The following is a 5,885-nucleotide window of genomic DNA, read 5'->3' on the forward strand; positions in this document are numbered from 1 at the left end:
CGTTCAGCCTTGTCCGTGAAACAAGACGAGGGTGGGCAGGGGTGGAGGGCGGGGGAGAGGAGGCGTGATCATGAAGAGAAGTATCCGTGACAGTGCACATAGAACAGAGGAGGTGAAGATGTGAGAAGAGGAGGATGGAGGATGAGGAAAAGGGAAAGGGGAGGTGGGGGAGGAGGGAAAAGCGAAGTAGAAAGGAAGAGGAGGTACAGCAAGAAGAACAAGAAGAGGAGGAAGGAGGAGGAGGCAAGGAGAAAGAATTAATAGGAGGAGGAGGATGACGAAGAGGTGCAGGGGATGATGGTGAGGAAGAGGTATAGGAAGAGAAGGTGGGAAAGTAGGAAAAGAGGGAACAGGAGAAGGGGAAGAGAAAGAGAGGAGGAAGAGGAGGAGAAAGAAGAGGAAGATGACATGACAAGAAGAAAAGCGAAAAATGGAAAGGGCAAGGAAAACGAAGAGGAAAATTAAAGGAAAACAATAAAGAGAAGTCAAGGTAAGTACGAGAAGGGTAAGAAGGAAAAGGAGGAAAAAGAAAAGGAAATACATAAATAGGAATGAAAGGAAAATAAAACGAGAAACGAAAAAATGGAGAGGGAAAAACGGAGAGAAATAAACGGTGGAGGAACTGGAGAATTAGGAGAAATATGAGGAGACGATCGAGGAGAGGTAGGAAGAGAATAATTTTCGAGGAGGACATAGTTCTCCAGCTGCAACGAACAATATTTTGCTGGTTTCAAGGTGAAGGTCGAGGCAATTCCTCTGGGGAGAAGACGGAGCACTTTGGCGGCGGCGGCGGCGACAAAGACGACGACTTGGAAGACCACGAGGGTGAAGGAGAAGACCAAGGCGAAGGACAAAGAGACAAAGAAACAAAGAAGGTCAAAAGGTGTTTTGAGGGGAAAAAATCATGCAAAAGAAAGTGAAAAAAGTGAAACAATAAAAAAGAAGGAAAATAAGAGGAAGAGGAAAAATAAAAAGAATAAAGAGGGAAACAAAGAGGTACATTAAGAAAAAGAAGGAATAGAATAAGAAAGAAAAAATGAAAGAAGAGGAAGAAAAGAAAAGGAAGATGAGTAGGGAAAAGGAAAGGGAAAAAAGAAAAACAAGTTGAAGGAGAAACAGAGAGTTGATAATGAAAAAAACAGTAAAAACAAGAGGAAAAAGGTAAGAAAAAAGGGAAAACGTGGAAAGAGAAGAGGAAGAAGAAAAGAAGGAGGAAGGAGAAGAAGAAAAGAAGGAGGAAGAAGAAGAAGAAGAAAAGGAGGAAGAAGGGGAAGAAAAGGAGGAAGAAGGAGAAGAAGAAGAAAAGAAGGAGGAAGAAGGAGAAGAAAAGGAGGAAGAAGGAGAAGAAAAAGAAGAAGAAGAAGAAGTAGAAGAAGAAGAAGAAGAAGAAAAAGAAGTAAAAGAAGAAGAAGTAGAAAAAGAAGTAAAAGAAGAAGTAAAAGAAGTAAAAGAAGTAGAAAAAGAAGTAAAAGAAGAAGTAAAAGAAGTAAAAGAAGAAGTAAAAGAAGAAGTAAAAGAAGAAGTAAAAGAAGAAGTAAAAGAAGAAGTAAAAGAAGTAAAAGAAGAAGAAGTAAAAGAAGTAAAAGAAGAAGAAGTAAAAGAAGAAGAAGTAAAAGAAGAAGTAAAAGAAGAAGTAAAAGAAGAAGTAAAAGAAGAAGTAAAAGAAGAAGTAAAAGAAGAAGAAGTAAAAGAAGAAGTAAAAGAAGAAGAAGTAATAGAAGAAGTAATAGAAGAAGAAGTAGTAAAAGAAGAAGTAGTAAAAGAAGAAGTAGTAAAAGAAGAAGTAGTAAAAGAAGAAGTAGTAAAAGAAGAAGTAGTAAAAGAAGAAGTAGTAAAAGAAGAAGTAGTAAAAGAAGAAGTAGTAAAAGAAGAAGAAGTAGTAAAAGAAGAAGAAGTAAAAGAAGAAGAAGTAAAAGAAGAAGAAGAAGAAGAAGAAGAAGAAGAAGAAGAAGAAGAAGAAGAAGAAGAAGAAGAAGAAGAAGAAGAAGAAGAAGAAGAAGAAGAAGAAGAAGAAGAAGAAGAAGAAGAAGAAGAAGAAGAAGAAGAAGAAGAAGAGGAGGAGGAGGAGGAGGAGGAAGGTCAGAAAAGTGGGGATGAGGCAAAGTGGAACTAAAAGCGTTATGAATTATGACTTCCAGGAAAGACAGAAGACGTGGGTCTACATATAAAAAGGAAGAGAAGAAACCAGCAGGGTGAAGGGGAACTAGAGAGAGGGAGAGAGGATGAGGAAATGAAGGAGGAGAAAAAGAGCATGAACTAAAGAGGAAAATAGAATGAGGAAAAGAAAGGAGAACGAACCAGGAGGACACTGAGAAGGAGGAAAAGAAGAAAAATGAGAAAGAGGAGGAGGAGGAAGAAGAAGAAGAAGAAGAAGAAGAAGAAGAAGAAGAAGAAGAAGAAGAAGAAGAAGAAGAAGAAGAAGAAGAAGAAGAAGAAGAAGAAGAAGAAGAAGAAGAAGAAGAAGAAGAAGAAGAAGAAGAAGAAGAAGAAGAAGAAGAAGAAGAAGAAGAAGAAGAAGAAGAAGAAGAAGAAGAGGAGGAGGAGGAGGAAAAGTTTATAGTAGTGGTGCATGAGGAGGAGGAAGAGATGAAGAAGGAGGTGAAGGAGGAGAAATAAGGAGAACAGGGAGAGAAGGGAGAGGAAAAGAAGTAGCTGAAGGAGGAGGAGGAGAAGGAAATCGGAGGTTGGAAGGAGGATAGAGAGGCAGAGGAGGAGGAAAAGGAAATCGTAGGTTGGGAGGAAGATGGAGGGGCTGAGGAGTAGAAGAAAGATGGAGAGGCAGAGGAGATGGAGAAGAAGGCGAAGTCGGTGGAGGGTCATGTCGAAGAAAGTGGAACGTAACGGAAGAAAAAATCCGAAGGAATTCCTGAAGGCTTTTCTGTAGAAGAACCAGGCGAGGCGCTGCTGGCTGCAAGAGGGGAGAAAGCGAGGAGGAAAAGGGAACACCGTGAATAACATTTTGACTGATCGACCGAAAGGAGAAGAGAGAGAGAGAGGGCGAGAGAGAGAGGGCGAGAGAGAGAGAGAGAGAGAGAGAGAGAGAGAGAGAGAGAGAGAGAGAGAGAGAGAGAGAGAGAGAGAGAGAGAGAGAGAGAGAGAGAGAGAGAGAGAGAGAGAGAGAGAGAGAGAGAGAGAGAGAGAGAGAGAGAGAGAGAGAGAGAGAGAGAGAGAGAGAGAGAGAGAGAGAGAGAGAGAGAGAGAGAGAGAGAGAGAGAGAGAGAGAGAGAGAGAGAAAGAACGAGAGAGAGAGAGGGAGATTGTATGAAAGAGAGTGAGAGTGAAAGAGTGAAAGAGAGAAAGCGAGAGAGAGGGAAGGAGAGTGAGAGAGAGAGAAAGAAAGAAAGAGAGAGAGAGAGAGAGATGAAGAACCCCAGAACCTAACGACACTCTTCCCTTTGGATACGTCCAGCTCATTTCTGATCTGTCTTCACGTGACATGACATTCATTACAAGTCCTCACTTGTGAGAACTTTATTCTGGTTAATGCCCCTTCCCTCCCAGAAGATTTCATTCAGCCAAAAGAAACCTCCAGTCCACCTCAGATGGTAAACGCATTCTGATGCCAGTGGTATTTACACTTATCCTGTTCCGTGCGCTCGTTAGAGGGTTCTACACACTGGTCAACTAAGCACTGGTCAACTAAACCCCGTACTAAATTATTATTACATGGAATGCGACAGGGTTTATGATTATATATATACATACATACATACATACATGCATGCATGCATGAACACATACATACATGCATGCATGAACACATACATACATGCATGCATGAACACATACATACATGCATGCATGAACACATACATACATGCATGCATGAACACATACATACATGCATGCATGAACACATACATACATGCATACATACATACATACATACATGCATGCATACATGCATACATGCATACATACATACATACATACATACATACATACATGCATACATACATACATATACATATACATACATACATACACATAAATACAGAACTTCAAGCTATACGATACATAATAGATATGTTATTCTTGCGTAGATACAGTACATACTGTATAGATGTCAATACGTACACACATACAAACGCATTTCTTCATGCACTCACATAAGTTTCAAGGATGATTGAGCATGCTTTCCTTGTGTAATCCTATATGGGAGTACATATATACTGCGTCCAAAGAATGGACTTCCGGTATTTCTTCCTCCCACCCCTATTTTCGGGACCAGAGCTCATTGAAGCACGGCCCTACTTAAATCTAGAATCATATCCGTGGGACAACAGAGCCTGGCTCCCTAAGAGCCCTAACTATGAAGAGTTGGCGTGACACCGGGTGACAAGGCAAATTTCAATGACTTCCGGTTTTAAAAAGATGTTGGGGTGACCTGAAGGTGTGACCAGGTGGCAGTTGGTCAGATCTCGTCATCTCTGTCCTGGGACCTATTCAACAACGAAAATAATCTCCTCTTACTCTTCCTATTTCTTCTATTCCTCCTCCCCCTCCTCCTCCACCTCCTATTTTTCTGCTCTTCATTCTCCTTTTGCTATTCCTTCTCCTCCTCCTCCCCCTTCTCTCCCTCCTTTCCCTCCTCCTCCTTTCCCTTTCCTATTCCTCCTCATTTCTCTTTCCTCCTCTCCCTTTTCCCTTCCTCATCCTCCTACGTCCTCTTCTCTCCTCCCTCCACATTCCTCTTCTACCCTCCTTCCCTCCCTCCCTCCTCTCCCCCTTTCCAACTTCCTCCCTTCTCCTTCGTCTCTTATTCTTCCTTCCCTCATCACTGTTTCCTCGTTCACTTTGTAGACTCTACCATAAAGTGGAATTTGTTGTCTCATAGTGGACAGCTAAGAGGTAATCGAAGATTAAAAGAGGCATTTGCCTGAATGGAAGACGATTTCATAGAGCTAAAGAAATAATTTTGCGCGGAGATGGTTAAAACTATATCAATCAACCCTTTCGGATTGGTGACACGGTTGACGGATTTTGTTCAAATACTAGACTGTTTTATTTATTTATTTTTTTTTTAATGAAGGTCATAAGAGTTTCCATTTACCTTCTTCCTTACTCCTCCTCCCCTTCCTTCCTTCCTCCTTATTTTCCTCTCCATCCCTTTTTTCCTTCTACTCTTCCTCCTCATTTTCCTTCTTTTCCCCTCCTCCTCTTTCTAACTACTTCTCCTCCACCTCCTCTCCTCTTCCTTCTTTATCCCCTCCTCATCTTCCTTCCCCTCTTCCTCTTTCTAACTACACCTCATCATCACCATCTTCTTTCTTTTCCCCTCCTCCTCTTTGAAAATCTTTCTCCTCCCTCCCCTACCTGCTTACGTGACGTTAAATGACGCGCCGTCACGTCACGTCACGTTACGGTCCGATGGCCAGACCAGAACTATTCTCGCGCATCAGCGATCCTCAGGACGGGAGCGGAAGGCCAAGGGAGGCGGCACCATAGCAACGCCTTTACGCACGTACGAGCACCTGCCTTCACTCATGGAACAATGAGGGGATCTGGACGCATGTGAACATAAAACAAACAAACAAACACACACACACACACACACACACACACACACACACACACACACACACACACACACACACACACACACACACACACACACACACACACACACACACACACACACACACACACACACACACACACACACACACACACACACACACACACACACACACACACACACACACACACACACACACACACAAGCACACACACATATACGCACGCATGCGTATGTAGGTTGACATACACACACGAGTGCATGCGTAAGCACTACTCGATATGTGTGCATTCATAAATACGTGTGCGTATTTTCATGCACTTACGCAGGTGTACTGTACGTACGAGATTTACAATAAGATCATTTA

The sequence above is a fragment of the Oratosquilla oratoria genome, chromosome 13, assembly GCF_046742065.1.
Source record: "Oratosquilla oratoria isolate Oo_2021 chromosome 13, ASM4674206v1, whole genome shotgun sequence".
Classification (NCBI taxonomy): domain Eukaryota; kingdom Metazoa; phylum Arthropoda; class Malacostraca; order Stomatopoda; family Squillidae; genus Oratosquilla; species Oratosquilla oratoria.